Source organism: Macrotis lagotis, chromosome 3, assembly GCF_037893015.1.
Source record: "Macrotis lagotis isolate mMagLag1 chromosome 3, bilby.v1.9.chrom.fasta, whole genome shotgun sequence".
In the NCBI taxonomy this organism is placed as follows: domain Eukaryota; kingdom Metazoa; phylum Chordata; class Mammalia; order Peramelemorphia; family Peramelidae; genus Macrotis; species Macrotis lagotis.
This window is the reverse complement of record NC_133660.1, coordinates 200676452-200696058: the sequence shown is the minus strand read 5'-3', so window position 1 is coordinate 200696058 and position 19607 is coordinate 200676452.

The window sequence follows — 19607 nt, the reverse complement described above, 5'->3', positions numbered from 1 at the left end:
TGTCCAGTAACAACAATACTGTAATGATTACCAACTATGAAGATATCAATAACTCTGATAAGATACTAATTCAATACAAAAGATCCAAGATGGAAAAATGTTATTTACTTCTAAAAAGGGAACTAATTAACTCTGAATTCATACTGGAACATGATTTTTTCTACTTTATTTTTATTTTTTGTTTTCATTTATAATATACTTTATATGGAAACATTTTTTCCATGACCTCATACGCAAAATTAAGATCAAATTCCTTGCCTTGTCAATGAGGAGGGGGGGGAGAATTTAAAATGTCAAATTTTATAAAAATTATTTAATTGAGAAATATTTAAACAAATAAGTAAAAATCATTAAAAAATAAAATCTTTTGAGAGGAATACTTAGAGTTCAGTTAGATTGCTGCCTCTATTCTACCACTTTGCTTCAGGCTTTGAGGATAGTATTTCTGAAAGGCAGTTGTGTAGCACCCTATTAATCTGTCCAAGATGTTAATGAACAATCACCCTTTTGCCTAGAACTACCCATTTATTTTTGTTTTTTGCAAGGCAAATGAGGTTAAGTGGCTTGCCCAAGGCCACAGAGCTCGGTAATTATTAAGTGTCTGAGGCTGGATTTGAACTCAGGTACTACTGACTCCAAGGCCGGTGTTCTATCCACTGCGCCACCTAGCCACCGCTAGAGCTACGTATTTTGGGGTGCTATAAGATTGTCCTAATAAAATGAGTAGGGTATAGTGGACTTCTTATTTAAAAGGATATGATATATTTTTACAATCAATAAACGTTTATTAAGCATTTACTTTTTGCTAGGCATTATGCCAAGCTCTAAAGATACAGCAAATGTAATAAATAAGTCTCTGCTCTTAATAGAGAAGAACTCATCATTATTGTTCAGAGTAGATATTCACTGTTTTGTATGCAGTCCTCTTTATCTTTTTTAATATGGCAAAATTATCATATTAGTTGACTTAATCAAGTTAAAATAATCAAAATTGAAAAAAGAAATCAACATGGATATAAAAATTGATATGCAAAGGATAGACAGCAAAATCTATTAATAAACCTCAATCACATAAAGAAAAATCATGATAGTATGACATTTAGCCCAGAAAGACTGGTGTTAGTGTATTTTTGGAAATGATGGTTTTGTGTTCAGCTGTATAGCAATGAAAAAGAAGAGTGAAGAAGATTAGATTTCAACATATGACTGTTCATTAATTCATCAAAAAATTACTTTCTATAAAGTAATTGACTTCCATTGTTAATTAATTACTTCATAGTTTACTTGGTATTTTTAAGTTGTCTGTGTTGTAAGCCTATATAAAGTCAGTACATTTGTAAAATGAATAATCTTCCTATATGGATAAGATAGTCATGAAAGCAACAGAATCATATAAATTTCATGTTATTAAAAAGGAGGTTAAATATGAGAGGATAATTATGGCTTTAGTAGGACTAGATTTAGTTTTAAGAAACTTTTGTCATTGCTTTTTTAACATTTACACCTCTTTCTTTGTCCCTCCCCCCCAAAATCTTACTTGCTTTAGTAACTTTCTTCCTCTATGACTAGACTTTTAGATCTGCCAGATCCAACCATCCACCTGTTCAGTCTTTCTTCTTCTTATTTCAGGAATAAGAGACTGATGATAACCCTTGTGAGAAGTATAAATAGATATCATATTCAAGTAGAATTTTTTAATTCAAACTTTTTGTTTATAAAAATATTCCCTCTTTTGAATGGTCTGTTGTGAGTATGGTAGCTAATTAAATGAATTTAGGTAATTTTCCATGCCTTTTCTAGGTAAAGCTTGTTAGAATCAAATTCAGTCTTTCTCAGGTTAATATTTTTTTCCCTCTCAAATTAAAAAAAATAAGAGGTGAAAATCAGCTTTGCTTATGATCAACCCCAACTAAAACTGAGAAAAAGAGGTTTCATTAGTACAATTAGCTTAAACATTCTCCTGGTATACTTAGCTATGACAGTCTTACACATAAACAGAAATAAAATAGTTGATGGTCATTGGTATTGTAAATCAGTTGACCTTGAGAAGGATAGAAGGGGGATTGTAATTTCCTCCTTTTTTGGAAGATAATCTCCAGAAAATGATTTGGTGATAGAAGAACAAATTTATTTTTGCTGTTTTCTTTATTTCAATATATTTTCTATCATTTTTCTGTCTTTCCTGTGAAGACCCTCATTTTTACCATCCTAAGACATTTTTCATACCAGAGTCTAATGAAGAGATTCTTCTGAAGGACTCAATATTGGTTTTTGGTTTTCTTATGAAAGTCATAGATAGTTCTAGCAACTGTGGTAAATCGCTTCCATTGGCAAATTCTCCTTTCTCTGTTCAATGGCTTCTTTAGCACAGTCTCCAAATCTTGATTCAGGCTTTTCAGTTTTGCACCTTTGAACTAGAAAGATTAGATGGACTATATCACTCTCTTCTAGTATTGAGATCAAATTTCCAGGATTTTTGTCTGATTTCTGTTTACATATCTTTAATTTGCATTATTCTGGAGGTTTTTTTTAAAGGTGGATGACACTAACATGAATCTACTATCTCCCCAGTGACAAGTCCAAGGCTAAGCATTTGATCAATGGCAGGCCTTTATTTAGAGAGTTCTCCAGGACCTAAGAGGTGGCAACTCTCATGCTTCTGCCAGCTCTTTTTCTCTGTCTTTTCTGGTACATTCAACATCACACTTACCTGTATCCCTCCAGTGTTATAGTCATTTTTGAAGAGGACAACCACCAACTTTACATACAGAATTATTTCTACTATGCCACACTGTATTCCTTAGTTTTAAAGGAAACCCTTTTAAAACTGTAAATCTTAATATAAATGTGATTATTATTTATATGAATTAGGTGAACAATGGTGGTGATAGATTCTGTAGTTTAAAATACCAATAAATCTCTTATTCAATATCTCTTGTCTACCTTTCGAGGCGTAGAATATTAACAACATTTTTCAGGATGGAATTTAAGAAATTAATTTAAAACTAGCTGTGAGACCCTCAAAAAGGTATTTAGCCTCCATTTAACAGTTTCTTGAATCAAAAAATGCAAATAAAAATGATAATAAGAGTCATCATGAGGATCAAATGAGATTATATTTGTCAAGCATTTATCATAGTCCTTTCCACAAAGCAAGTGGTTAATAAATACTTACTTCCTTCTCTTTCCCTCTCTCCCACTATAAAGTCAATTGGTTTCACAAAATACATCCTTTTACTTCCAGCAAATATATATTTGTTGATAATAAACAATGCCTCCTATGTGGGGGAAGATATTGAATCTTGTGAAACCTGCCACCTAAATCCAAAGCATTGTAGAAAAATTATATAAAATGAAAGAATTTATGATATATTTACCATTATATTCAAAGGACATTTCAGTCCATGTATTATCTAGGTCATCCCAAAGGAGCACCTGGAGTGATGTGGACAGAATATTTGTTAGTATTTTATTAATATTCTCTTTTAAAATTTAACTAATTTAAAAAGGAATTTAAACTGGAAAGCTCCAAGCCTGAGACCATAAGGATTAAAAAAGCAAAAAAGAAACAACAAACTGGATTTTCCCATACCTCAAGTAGATTCCAATTTAAATTCAGGTGATTATGCAATCCCTCTAGAAAGTGGTAGTTATAACCTACCTTATAATTAATTTATAACTGCCTACACTAAAGTAAAATTAACTAAGTTAATACTTTGAGTAATTTACATTGAAACACTGTCACCACAAGATTTAAATAGCTCCCTCAGCAAGTTCAGTTATGGCCTTCTATCATAGAAAATTACTTTCAAATACTAAAAAAAAAAAAAAAAAAGTATCTTTTAGTACATGTTTTGGTACTATCGATTCTTAGGAGGGGGTTCTCCTGGGGAAGAGGAGGAAATTATTGGCATTTTTAACTCCTTAAACTTAACTAAACTCTATTTTTCTCCAAAATTTTGATGATTCCTTAGTGTTTGAATTTGAAAAGGACCTTATAGGTAATCTAGTTTTCTTCTTGTCTAATACAAGAATTCACACTTGAGTAACTTTTAAAAAGATTATTCAATTCATTCTTTAAGTACTCTTAATTTTAAAGAAAATACAAAATTCCCTGTTTTCTGTACTTTTAAAATTTATTATATTTTCATTCACATTAACATGTATATTTTTAAGTTCAAAATATCCTTCCATCTTCCTTTCTCACCACCTTCCCCTCAACGACCAACAGTCAGGTTAAAATTGTACATACATACTTTTGATAAATATATTTACAGATTAGTCATTTTTCAGTATGAGGAATTAGGATTAAGGGTAAGAGATATTTTATAAAGTGTTCATCAGATTCTAAGGATTTTTTAAATTTAGTTTGGTTTGGTTTTTCTTCCTCTGGATGGGGGTAACATTGTCCATAGCCAATCTAAAATGGTTGTTCTATTTCTCTGAACTGCTGAGAATTGCTGCTTTCATCAAGGTTGTTCATCTCACAATGTTGTTGTTAATGTGCATATTATTCTCTTAGTTCTGCTCCCTTTGCTCAGCATCAGATCCTGTTAAGTCATTCCATGCATCTCTAGAACCTTCTATGATTTCTTATAGAGTAACAATATTCGATAGAATCCATGTACCATAACTTGATTAGCCATTCCCCAATTGATGGGCATCCCCTAAATTTCCAATTCTTTGCCACTACAAAAAGAGATGCTATGAATATTTTGGAACATATGAGACTTTTCCCATTTTTTATGATTTCTTCTGGATATAGGCCCAGAATTTAAATTGCTGGGTCAAAGGGAATGAACATTTTTTATTGCTTTGTGGGCATAGATCCATATTGCTCTCCATATTTTCTTTACTTTTAAAAGACAATTCATTAAGTTATAACCTTCAGATCTTTGCAATACTATACAAATAGCAAGAAAACTTTGTAAAGAATGACATTGGGATAAGAATTTTTTAATTAAAAAAAATTAAATCATAAAAAAGATCTGATGCCAAAAGTATTGAAGAATTTTTAAATAAGATGAACAGCAATCTGAAGACTGTATCTAACTTTAGCTGGTATCTTAAAGGAAAAATAATTATAAAATATGAGGCACTACATTAGACATGCATAGTTTACCTGTATAGAGATCAATTCTTTGGCCATTAGAGTCCATCTTAGTGATTGAGACTAGACCTGGGCATTCACTTGTTTATGGAATTATGGGGAAGAAAACTACCTCTAACAAGGCACTTTCTCTGGAATTTATAGTCTTAGAAAATTGCCTGCCACAATGAAATTAAGCAACTTGCCCAGGGAGACAATGTCAGTATGTGTCAGAAATAAGACTTGAACCCTTGTTAAGAAATTAGTTTTTAATTTCTGTTGGTATATTGCCTCTGCTATAATATAATAAATTTTATCATAGAAATACAAAAAAGAAATTATGATTAAGAGAATAGAAATACTAATTGTGGAGGTTTAACTTACAATAAAAACATATTATAGTGTTATATAGAGATAGATAAGCTATAGCCTTCATCATTAAAGTATTGGGCCTAATTATTACTGAAATAATAGAATATTACAGAATATTCTATTACTTTGACTTTTTCAGTTACTATCCCCAATATTTACTGCCTTTGAGCAAAGACTATGAATATGAAAACAAAAATGTGAAGGGCTAGTCTGTAGAAAGATAAAATATTAAAAAAACCTATAAATAATAGCATTCCAATTCTCCACCAACAAGAGTCAATAATTGTTCTGTGAATGTTGTTAAGAAATTACAAGTAGCAAAACATAGATTTGTTTATATAATTATAATAATTAAAACTTCATGGGAGAATTAAAAAATGCTTAGCTTACTTTATTTCCTGTGAAAGAAGTCAATGAAAACACACAGGCTAATCTCCATCTTTAATAGAAATTGCTCCTAAAATTGCAAAGATCCACTAATCTCCCAAGACTTTAAGAAGGGCAATTTGGTAAAAGAGACAATATTCTAATCATGTTTCCCCTGAAATAAAGCTTGATATAGAGGGAAAAGTCCTGAATTGAGCGTCAAAAGATCTTGTCATTTACTAGATTTATGAGCAAGTCATTTTGCTTCTGAGAATTTTTTCTTAACACGTATATAATGAAGTGGTTGGAGTAGATCAATGGTGCTAAATAAAGATTTAGAAAATTATAAATGAACATTATGTATGCTACATTGTATTTTATTTGTTTTTTTTAAACATTCCCCAATTTCATTTAATGTTTTTCTCCCACCCAGAAGTTCTCCAGGCTACGAGTATGCCTGAATGATATAGATCTGACATCGATGAAAAATAAAAGTGGAATGAGGATCTGCCTTCTGGTTTGCCCTCTGCCAATTATGAGCCAAGGAACCTGTAATAGATAAATTCCCATCTATGTGAATTTCAGTTTTCTCATTGTTTCTAAACTTCATTACAACTCAAAAATACTATTAAATGATATTCCAATCTTTTTTTATTTTTATTTCCTTAATTTTTAATGTGTAGACTAAAACAAATATTTTTATAAACTAGTTTAATAAAAATAATCACACTGGAAGTTGCAAATTGATTACTTGCAACTTGCTATTCCTATTAAACATATAAGAACATTATCATGTAAATTCCTTCTTTCCTTTTTTTCTTGCTCCACCCCAACATAGAGACGACTAGCATTAGATACAAGTATGTACATATGTGAAATCATCCTGTACTTACTTTTAGCTACCTATCTGAGAATATAGATAGATCTTTCTTCATATGTCCTTTGCAATTAATTTGGGTATTTATAATAGTCAAAATTACTGAGCTACTCAATATTGCTCTTAAAGCAATAATGTAGTTACTGTATATAGCAGTACTCATTTTTCTATTCTGTAATTTATGCAAATCTATTCATGTTTTTCTAAGATGCTCAAATTTATCATTTCTTCTAGCCAGAACTATTCTCTCATAATCATATACTACAATTTGTTCTTTCTCCATTACCCAACCGATGGACAACCCCACAGTTTCCAGTTCTTTGCTACAACAAAGAAAGCAGCTATAAATACTTTAGAATATATAATTTCTTTTCCTTTTTTCCCTGAATTATCTTTGTAAATAGAGATCTAATGTTTTTTTATTTTTATCATTAATATGATCAATTATGTAAATAGTGTTTTTAAAGCTAAACTATTCCTTCATTCTTGGTAAAAATCCCAATTGGCTATATTGAACAAGCTTTGTAACATACTGTTGTAATCTTTTAGCTTTTGTTTTATTTATGATATTTGCATTCATATTCATTAATGAAATTTGAATATAATTTTCTTTATAGAGAGACTCCAGATCAAATTTCATTGTCATTAAAATATGAAGAATTGCCATCTTTGAAAGAAGACCAACTTTGACAAATAAAATGTGGTGAGACTATTCAGGTGTTGGTTGCTGGCTTTGTACCCCTTCAACTCTGCTAATACTGATTTATTGACACTTCAGAGGTAGTTTGGGCAATGACCAGTGAAAGGAACCAGTGCACATCAATGACTAATAATATGTACTAAGAAAAATAGACTGGAAGCCTATGGATAGTAAGAAATAAAATTGAAAAGATTATTTCTAACTAACATTTTACATAAGGAGGGATCTTAGGCTACATTTACTATCACTCTATTATAGGAATAGTCTCATTCTGTGGAAATTGAAAGAGAAAACCCATTTTTAAAAACCCAACCTTATATTTATCTTGAGTAACTTGGCTCACTTGACCACTTTAGATCAGGTTTCAAATATGTATTGAAACAAGTTCACTTAGTTAATTTTGATTTATTTTGATAAGGGACAATTAAAGGTGAGGGCTTATGGTTGGGGCAGGGGAAGAATGAGAAGGTATGGAAAAATCCAAGCAATGTGAGAGACCAAAAAAAATTAAGAAAGAAATTTTTAATAGACTAGAACTAGATAAGGCTTCATTTCTTTTTCTGGGGGAAAGAAAGAAAAAACTGTAGCCATACCTTCATGATTTTACTGAATTACTAAGTTGTTTGTTTGTTTTTTTGCCTATAGGATTCATATTCCAAAATTTCACCGACTATTATAAAGGTTTTATGAGGAGCTTATTTTATCAGTTTCTGGAAGTCTCAAAAGTGATTAGGATTATCAGGAACTGACTACTCTGTACAAATGAAAATCTAAATCTATGATGATTTAGCTTGCATTAATAGGAAGTAAAGAAGCCAGAAAGAAAGTGAAAGTCTCACATGTATAAAAATGAACACAATATTTATGAAAGGCATAACAAAGATGGTAGAATATAAGCCTGTCCTGTTGGACTCTTCTAACATTCCTCTCTGAATAACTTTAAAATAATTCCTCGAATTAAATCTTGGAGTGACAATGCCAACAAAAGATCAGAAGGAGATTTTTTCCAGTCTAAGACAATTTAAGAGATGTGAAAGAATGTTCTGTAACACTGTTGTGTGACCAAACTCAGAGAACTGGCAGAAGGACCAGAGGTGGGACTTGGAGTTGGCCATAACAACCACAGCAGCAGCAAAAATAGCAGGTAGTGAGCTTTCAGACTAGAGTGAGTAAGTGGATTTGACAACTAGTTATAAAGAGATTATACCAGACCCTAATCAGTTCTGGGTTACAGGTCAAAATCAGAGAGGTGTACTTGTCATTGATAACAAGAGAGAAGAGTCCATTGTCATAATTCTGGAGACAAAGGGCGGCTAGGTGGCAAAGTGGATAAAACACTGGCCCTGGAGTCAGGAGTACCTGGATTCAAATCTGGCCTCAGACACTTAATAATTACCTAGGTGTGTGGCCTTGGGCAAGCCACTTAACCCCATTTGCCTTGCAAAAAAAGCTAAAAAAAAAAAAAAAAGAATGTGCAGTGACTCCCTGTCACCTCCAGGTCCATAGTTCTGGGGACAAGAAGAGTACTAACATTTGTGGTTGTTGGAGAGCAAAGAACTTGACCAAAATTCCAGGTCAAAGAAGAGATTTAGTACAAGTAGCTACAGGAAAGGAGAGACTCTTCTGGGGTAAAGACCAAGGTACAGCCCAGGATAGCAGGAATCACATATCTCTCAGGATAATAGTTCCTTGGATGCACCAAAAACTTCTTTGTAGCTTAAAAATATACATGTGCTTATGGATGAAAATTAAAAAAGGGGTAAAAAGAATTATTGGATTCCCTCAAAGCAATAATCAAAAGAAGAGTCTAGACATAAGATTTTAAGAAATCATCAGGGAAAAATGCCCTGAATATAAAGCAGAAATTGAAAGATTCTCAGATCAACCCCTGAAAGAGATCTCAAAATGCAAACTTCCAGGAACAGTATAGCTAAATTCCAGAATTTCTTGGTCAAGGAGAAATTATTGCTTGAAAGAAGAAAACTATTCAAATATCCTGAAGTCACAGTCTATATCATATAAGATTTAACAGCACTCACATTAATGTCCCAGAGAACTTGAAATATAGTATTCTGGAGGGAAAAGGTTCTGTGATTACAATCAAGAATTAACTACCCAGTAAAACTGAGTATAATCCTATAGAAGAAAAATAGCTATTTAAGAGGTCTTCCAAGAATTCCTACTGAAGAGAGGATACTCCAAGAATGTCCTTCTGAGCAAAATTTTTAACTTTCAAATGAAAGACTTAAAAGAAGAATGAAAAGGTTAAAAAAATGTACAGTTGTAAGGGACCCAATGTAGTTAACTATTCCCTTTCCAAATGGAATAATGATACATGGAATTCCTACAAATTTTATCAGTATTAGAGTAGTTAGAAGGAAGTTGCAAAGAAAGATGGATTCATGATGAAAAAAGCTAACCATCTCTGTAGAAAGAAAACTTTTGAAATTTTGAGGGCAAATTGTAATATGATTTTCTTGTATTAATTTTTTTGCTTTTTTATGATATGACTACTATGGAAATACATTTTACATTGTTTCACATATGCAATTTATATCATATTGTTTACTTTCTCAGGGGAGTCATGGAAGGAAAGGAGAGAATTTGGAACTCAAAATTTAAAAAGAAAAGAATGCTAAAAAGATATTAATTTTTCATAAAATTCAAAGTTTTATGAAGGCAATAGGGATGCCTTCAAATATTCAGCAGTGAAATGAACTACTTCCTTATTATTGGAGGTATACAAAAAGACCACTAATTAGGGTGTAACAGGAGGGATTACAATAGGGGATAGGTTGGACAAGCTGACCTCTGAGGGTCCTTCTAACTGATTCTGGAGCAAATATATTTTAGTCTTTCCCTATTAGAATCTATTGAAAAAAAACCAAATAAAAGCAGCATGATTCAAAAGTCAAATTTAGTTTAATTCTTCTACCTTAGTGGTTTTGAGACCTTTGAAGATGTCAGAAAAAATATTTTGAGCGGAAAGGAGGATACATTTTTGTACTATTTTATTGAAGTCACTTAAAAGTTACTTCTTGAGCTTCGTGTAGTCATCTTTAACTAGAAATAACTGCTGGGTTGTCATTGCGGTTGTTTTTCTATCTGTATTTGATGAGGAAGTTGTGGTATATTTTTTATGATGTGGATATGGCCATCATCCTCCATGCCTTGAAACTGTAGGCTTAATTACAATAATCATCTCTACTTTAGGCTACTTTTAAGCTTCAGATGGTGAGAAGGGCAGCAATCTGTTTGTTTGTGGGTAGCCACTGCAGGAAGCATATTGTACTAGTGTCCCAAAGTAAATGAGATGGAGTTGCACTTTGATGAAGCTGCAAGGACTCTGAGTATATTTGAGGAATAACTTGAATATTTAATAAGTCTAAATGGCATGAGGGAGGTGTGGGTTTCTTTAGAGCTATTTTTCCTCTCCACAGAATAACCAAAGATACTTAATGAAAACATCTTTGCTCGATATTAGCATTTTCAAGAAAATAGAAATTTACACAGGAGAAAAATGAGAATTCACAGCAGGTTTGAAAGGCCTATTTAAAAAAATACAATGGGAAGGGGTGTGAGCAGCCAAAAATTTCATAAAAGTACATGCATTTCTGCCCTCTGATGACAGCACACATCTTCATGGAGAGAGGCAGAACATGACAACAAACATTTTCCAGGGATGAGAAAGCACTATGAGTAAAGTATGACTGTAAGATAGAATAAAGAAGAATAGTCTTAAAAAGGAAATATTCAAATGTGATAAGTATGCTGAATGGGTCATAATATTTCCATGATTTGATGCATATGATGTGCGTGAATACAAATGTGTCCTCAATACAGGACTCATGCTGTTTTAAATATGTGTATATTCATTTAGAAGATACATTTTCAGATTTTTAGTTGCCATTCTGCTCTATAACCACTGATGGACTCTTTAATTCATTCCATTTCACATACCCACTTGCTGATTTCTCATTTTTTCACAATGTCAGGATTATTTTCTCATCTAATGATGGTCTTCAAAGACCCAAGGATATCATAATTACTCTATCAAATCTTGCCTAGCTCACCTGCAGATGAGATGAGTATAGTTACACATATGCTTTACCTTTTATGATTTGTGTTCTTTTCCTTTTACCCAGATTATTAATTTCCTCATTAAAAGTAATTTTTACTTTTCCTCATTAAACATATAGAAAGAATGAGCAAAAGGAAGTAAGGAAGGAGGGAAGGAAGGAAGGAAAGAAGGAAGGAAGAAAGGAAAGGAGGGAGGGAAGGAGAGAGGGAAGGAGGGACAGAAAAGGGGAAAAGAAAAAAGGAAGTAAGGTAAGAAGAAAAGAAGACAGGAATAAAAAAAAATGGGTAGGCCTGAAGGAAGAAAGGCAGGAGGGAGGAGGAAAGGTAGAAGGAAAGAAGAAAAAGAAAAACAAATTACTTATAAATAATATTTATACTCAAGCAAAGTCAGTCTCTACAATGACCATAACCAAAATGTCAGTCTCATTTTGTTTCTTAAATAAATCAGTTCTCCTTTAGGTCTCCTGTTTGTTTATCTTGTTTTATTTCTAGCATGCTGTCATGTTAGTCTTCTTGAATCATACTTGATCACTGTATTGATCAGAGTTCTGAAGCTATTCAAAGTTGTTTTCCTTTATAATGTCATCACATATTTTATTCATCTAGTTCTCTTTTCACTCTGTATCATCTGATAGAGATAGTTCCAATTTTCTATAAAACTATCCATTTTATCCATGCCATTATCTTTCCATCTAAAATAATACCTCAATCAATTAGATCAGCAGTTAACTGAATTGTTCCGGGGTTAGAGAATATCAAATGTAACTTTTTCACTCTAGGAAAAACAAAATCCTAAATTCATTTTCCTTGAGCATTTTTGTATATCATTATTTTTACTTTTTATTCATTTCAGAGGTAGGTCACAGAAGAACACTCAGTACTCTTTACTTATGGCTGCACAGACTGGAAGAAAAGACTCCAAGAAAGGCAGGGATCCAGATCTATTAAACCCACAGGATTCAGATGATTAGCAAAGAGACTGTGCCTGTTTTACATTCTGTTCCTTTGGGAACACCCCCCAAGAGATTCTCTGGATATAAAGCCATGGAAACTTTCTTGCTGTTAGAAGGAAAATTCCTTAGAAGAGTATTTCAAGTGTGATCCACAGATAATGCTTAGGATTTTATCAGAATTCTCATCAGGAGCAGAAGGGCATTGGAGCTGCTATGGGGAAAAACTGGAATGCATGTTGTGTGCTCCAACACATTACCCCAAGTAATACAGCATAAACTCAGGTTCCATGGAAACTAAAGGAAAATGCTCTCTCCTGTAGAGTAACTCAAAAAAAGTTTTAAGATAAGCACTCCCCCCAGTAATTTTCATATATTAGTCCAAATCCTGCACCATCTGCTTCAAGAAAGATATCAGAGAATGGACATCTTTGTTTATATGTCGGTGCTTTGCATTAATTTGAGAGATCAGCTAGTTACCCACAGCACAGAATGTGTTGTAGTAGAAAAGATAAGAGAAGATAGGACTTGATGGGACAAATAGACAATTTTCTGGGGTTCCTTTTTCACAAGGTCAGATCTCTGGCAGTAATATAACAAGCAAAAATAAAGCTAGGGAAGACTACAACCCTGCTTGCCTATTGCCTCAATTTTCCTATTATTATTTAACTAATTTTATTGGTTTCTTTAATATAATTGGCTAGTTCTCTGTCATAAGTTTTTCATACCTAGATAAGCTTAATAGGCATTTTATAAACATATAAAGAGTATTTTGACTTTAGAATATTAAAGTTGATTGAGATAATAGGATCAACAATTTAAAGCTAGAAAGAAGTTTGGAGTTGTAATTTAACTGGTTCATTTTATAGATGTGGAAATGAATGCCCAGCGAGGCGAAGTGATTTATACAAAGTCACACAACATATATAAGGAAAACTAGGCAGATTGCATGTGTCCTGACCTGGTTTACTTCCCTAGTCTCTACACCAAGATATTCTGGTTCAATTGTATTCATCCAAGTCATATAATTTTTGGACATAATTTTCAAATTATAATACAGGGACAAAAGGACAAAGAACTCCAAGCACACAATTAAAAACATAATGATTAATTGAACTTATCAACATAATCAAAAATAATTATCTGGAAAAGAAAGCTTTCGTGTGTCATTTTGAAGGGTAGAGAAGAAATGATTTTTGGTATTGGAAACTATTTGGCAAATTGATTAAACCTTGCAATTCCCACCTCTTTCCATAATGATGCTTCCATTTTATTTATAGTAAGCAATGAGGTAATAATTCAATTCAAGAATGATGCTGTCCATGAAAGGAAAGTAGAGAGAAACTTAAGTGACTCCCTATGAAAGTCCGAGGAAGCAAACCTGCAAAGTAATTAGCTTCTCTCTTCTGAGCATGAAATATGTAACTGACAGTTACAGGTGTAAATATGTACACTTGCGATTTTTATAAGAAACTCATTTCATGCTCCATTCTGATGTTCACTGAAAGATGTCAGATAGATATTCAAGGGCTCTTTTAAGTCAAATTTGACAATTCCCTTTGATAACTTTACATCTTTTCCAATACTCTGAGTTACTGTGCTTGATCTCATTTCTAAAGCCAACAGTCCAATTTATTTATTTTAAGTCCAGATATTGTGATTTTTGAATCTTTTATTGATTGTACCCAGCCTGCAGCACTTAGCCTTCTGTTTTGCAGTTGAACATGCAATCACTCTGAGACATGATTCTTTTAGTCAAGTAGTTCCCAGAGTGCCAGGATCTTGGGCTAGAAGGCAAATACCATCTGATCCAGAGGAAAAAATAATCTTGCAGCTCTCTACTCCTGTAAGGAATTTCAGTCATTAGCTGTCCTTCTAAACTGACCCCGTGTCTAAAAGAATAGGGTAGGAAAAATTCAATACCCAATTTTACTACTTTTTTTCAGTTGGGGAACATTTAGGGATGGCTATACTCATGTGCGTTGTGAAATATGAATTGCTCTGATGGAAGAAAAATTTCTTCAGACATTTGTCTTATGTTGTCATTTGGGTAAACTTCTGAACTACTGGCCAAGGACCTGATTTATGCTGCCTGCCTCTTATTTTTCTGAAAAGTGAGAAATTACAGATATGCCTTAATGGTTTTGAAAGATTAATTGTCCATAACACCAATTTAGCTTGGATAAAGTCTGAACAGCTGTGATCCTGCTCACCTTCCCCAGTGGATAGGTCTAACAAACTACTTTGAGGTAACAAGTTCCATCATGTTACATTTATGAGGCCAAATTAAATACAACAAAACTTGCTTGTTTTGCTCCTTTATGGATTGTTTTCCCACAGATTGAGTTCAAATTTCAGGTCTCACCAAGGATCCAAAAAGCAAGGTTCCCAATACCAAAAATTATTCATTCTCAACCCCTTAAAATGACATAAGCAAGTTTTCCTGTCCAGGTAATTATTTTTGATTAATATCTTCCTCTCTCTTTGTTTAGAAGCAGCTAAAAGAAAGACTCAGCTAAGTGGGAGATAAATTTGGAATACAGTTGATTTTCTAATCATAAACTTTTGAGTTGACCTTACTGCTATTTTATTCAAGGTTACTGGATGGAGGTGCAAAAAATCATCATTTTTTGTTCAAACTAAGACATCCTTATGGGGATACATTTCTCTAAGCAAAAGGGAAGAGGACAATATTTCCTTTTGGGGAGGGGGGACAGGGACTGAGACCTTTATTTTTTTTTTTTATCAGAAGAGAGAATTATCTGCATGGGAACCTCCTTCCACAAATACATATCAGCAACTCATCTGGAAATGAGAGCCTTAGAGATTTACCTGAGGTTCATCAAGGTTAAGTGACTTGCCTATAGTCACATAGTTGGTTGGGGTCAGAGACAAAATCTTCAATGTATGTCTTAATTCTAAATCTACTGCTTCTAGTTCTAAGATTTACTGCTTTTCATAGTATGTTATACCATTAAAATAACTCAAAATTATGTAGCATTTTTACAGCTATAGGATATCATAGAGACATTATCTAATTTTATCCTATCATTAACAATATGAAATAAACAGAACGATCCATTTTAGTGAATCACAAGATTAGAAATTAATGATAACTTGTCTAACAAACTCACTTTATTTTCAAGCTTTTTATGACTATCTTTTGTTTTTATATATCATCTTTTTCCCATATATATATATATATATATATATATATATATATATATATATATATCTCCTATCTTGCACAAAGAAAATCATCCTTTTAAATTAATAAAACAGTAAAATAAATGGAAAAAATCAATTCAATAAATCTAACCAACAATTTAACTAAACTAGGCAATATAAGCAATGTTCTACATCCATATCACCCTACTTCTGCAATATAGGGAGACACATTCTCAAATCTCTTCTTTATCATTATAATTTCTGTGTTTGTTTCAATTTTTGTAAGTGTTATTTGTCTATTTTTTATTAAAGAGATTGTTTACATTGCTTTCCTGCTTTCTTATATCAGTTTTTGTAAGTCTTCCCATATTTTTCCCATATTTTTCTCACTTCTTATGAAGTGAGAACATTACATTACACTCATGTGCCACAATTTATTTTGTATCAATTAGTGATTAGAAATCATAATCTATGACTAGCAATTCCTTAATCCAATATTCTCATAATGTAAGCTGTCTCTTGATCCTAAAGTTTAGGTATTGATCAACCTCTCAGGTGATAGCCAATCTTGGGACATATCTCATCACTGAAAACTCCCATCAAGAACCTCTGCCTTTATTGTACAAGCTCACAGTTTCCTCCTTTCTGAGTCAGCATGGTTCCTCAGAGCAGTTGCAGACTAGCTGCCACATAGCCCACAAAAGCGACTTGGGCAAATACCATTGTGAATCTCCTAGGCCCACCAAAATTTCACTGCAAAAACACATTTATGAGAGTCACTCCACAGAGAGAAGCTGGATTCTCTACTCTAGGGTAGTATGACTAAATGTCATCTATGAGACAGAATCTCACAGGAGGATCAAGTAAGGATGGATCATGATTTGCACCTCAGTTTTCTAAACATTACTTTTTTGCCCCTCAAACCTATCTATACACTGGACTATATTATTTCATTTGAGGACACCACCCTCCTGGTCACTCAGGTTCTTCAAGGGGTCATCTTCAACTCTTCACTCTCATTTATCCCATATAATAAGGCAGATAGCAAATCTAATGTTTAGTTCGCTCTTCTCTAGCAGTCACTATATTAGTTCAGAGTTTCCCCACCTCTTGTCCATAGCATTACAATAGCCTCCTAATTAATCTCAAACATCTTTCCTTTTCAATCCAACCTTCACACAGCTACCAAAATAATTTTCCTAACCCTTAGGTCTGATGATGACACTGCTGTGTGAAATCAATTCCAGTTTTTCTCCATTGAATCAGGGATAAAACATTATTTAATCTCATCTTTCTAAATTTTTTATGTTGTAAAAATTTTAGAGTGAACTCAATTTTTAGTATACTGTTTATCATTTTGAAATAAGTAAATAGGCACATTATGGGAATGTACCTTTTTTCCCTTTTGGCTGATGGGGTGTATATAATCAAAAAAGTTCAGATGTCAGAGATTAAATCAATAGACATAATATGTTTAGAATGTTTTGTTATTACAAAGAGTTGCTATTAATATTTTGGTATATATATATATATATATATATATATATATATATATATATATATATACACACACACATATATATATGAGAATTTTCTATCTTGTACTTCCTTATAGCATATTCCTAGAAAAATTGTATGTATATTTAATCATTTGCTTAACAAAATTGCAAAAGTATTTTTAGAACTAATCCCTTCATTTAAAGGTGAAGAAAATGAAGCCTACAAAGGATGAATGACTTGAATAAAGTCATACAAATTAGCAGTAAATCTGTGATGCAAACCAAGTTTTTATTCTAAATCTAGAATTCTTATCATTATATCAGTTTTATTCCTATCTAATACAGAAGTTGAATGTCAGAGATATTAAATGGTAGGACTGAACTAAAATCCATATCTTTTGATTCTCTTTGTACTTAAACATAGTATAATAATTTAATTCAACAAATATGGCTTACTAGTTGACCATATAGCCAAGCTTCTTTTTCTTTTGATTTTGAAAAAGACTAGACATTTTTATCATATGTGAAATTTCATGAGAAAGAAATGTCCTTGCTTTTATGGCTGTCCTATAAGATAGAAAAGAGAATTCATAAATACTATGTGTCACTTAAATCATCAGTTTATTATTGGTTCTTGACTTTATGACAATTGTGCTTATTTAAATTGTGAATAAAAATATTATATTTTTTTCCTTCTAATGTTTTCTCCTGTGGCTTATATGCTAGCAAGCCTAGAAAATGCAAGAGACCTTAATTCAATGATGTGGGGGGGGTAGAACAGAAAAATATGAATAAAAGAAGAAAGAGAAAATATGAAGTCAAGAATCTTGTTTAATAGTTACCAGAATTATCGATTAATCATATAAGTGAAAGAACATATCTTAGAAAATTATAGCATGTCAAAGTCACAAGGCACATAATATTAACATTGATTACAATTAGTGTTTTATAAATGTTTCCTGATTAAGGCATTATCACTATCTGAGGTATTTTCCATTTCTTTCCATATCCAGCAATGCCTTTTCTTTATTCTCTGTACTTGATTATTTATTCAAATGTGTTTTTAATCCTTAAAGTGTTTAGCCAGAGGATAAATGACCATGTATCAGAAATATTCTGCTTTGAGTGGAGGTTTAATAAAAATTCAATTAATTCTAAGAAATTATAATTTTATGCCTTATTCTCAAATTTTCATTTTATATATGCAGAAATAGATTTAGAGGGGAAGCTAGGTGGGCACAGTGGATAGAATATAAGTTTTGGCATCAGGAGGACCTAGGTTCAAATCTAACCTCAGATATTTAAAAATTACCTAGTTGTGTGACCTTGAATAAGTCACTTAACCCATTGTCTAGTTTTAAAAAATGAAATAGATTTAGAGAGGTTAGGCAAATTCATGTTCATGATCATATAGCAAATTAGTGGAAGAACTTGAATTGCAGCCTAGGCCTCTCCACTCCTTTCCATCAAAGCACTTCAGAAAGATTGTACTTTTATGTTTTTTTCTCCAAAAAAAATTAAAAAACTTATCTATTTTGGGGGAATAGTGGGAGTTGAAAGAATTAAGGGTTTCACAGATAAAATGTGAAGAGAAGTCTTGCTTGATTCTGCCATTCTCCAGTCACATTATTAAGGCTATTAAATTTAAAAAATTAAAATCTCAAAGCTAGAAGGAAACTAAGAGACCATCCAGAGAAATTTATATCTGAGCATAGATCACCTTTCTGAAAGACCAAAAACAAATTCATCCTCTACTTAAGACCTCCTGTAAGTAATAAATTTACTTTTTTCCCAGAGAAAGAACATTCCTCATTAGTACAAATATAGCTGTTGACTTTATAACACAACCTCCACCAATTGCTCCTCATTTTGTTTTTCACTTCTACGGCCATTCTTACCACAAATCACTTAGGAGAAAAATTTTCCTGTAACAAAAGAATTCCAAATCCTATCTGAAGGTTCATTTTCTTTTTGGCAATATTTCAAAGAATGAAATTCAAATGTAGTCAAATCATTTAGGTGACCAATTGGATTTGATTTAATGGGTACTGCCCTTAAGAGGATTTGCTTTACTTCCCTATGGTGAAAGAAAGAAATCTACCTTCGATAAATCTTCCAAATGCAAATTAGGAAATAGCAAAACTGAGATATTTTGAATTGAAGACTATTATATAGTATTTATCGACAGATCATATAGTTTCTCAGGAACATTCAGATGGAAGCAATGCAGCAAGACAACTGGTAGAGACAGCATCAAGGACATGGATTTAACTCCTGGCTTTATTGCTATTTGCCCTTCATTTTTAAAGAGGACCAATGACTTCAGGGGGTGATGTCTTGAACTTGTACTTAATTTGGATTTAACTGAGACTGAAATGCAAAGAGTCATCAGTCTCACTCTCTCTTTCAGAGTCCAGTATCAAGATAAAGACATGAAAGTCCAGGAACAAAGCTAAAGTCAAGGTGTCCCAAGATGCAGTGAATGACATTTGCATCTTTGATGCTT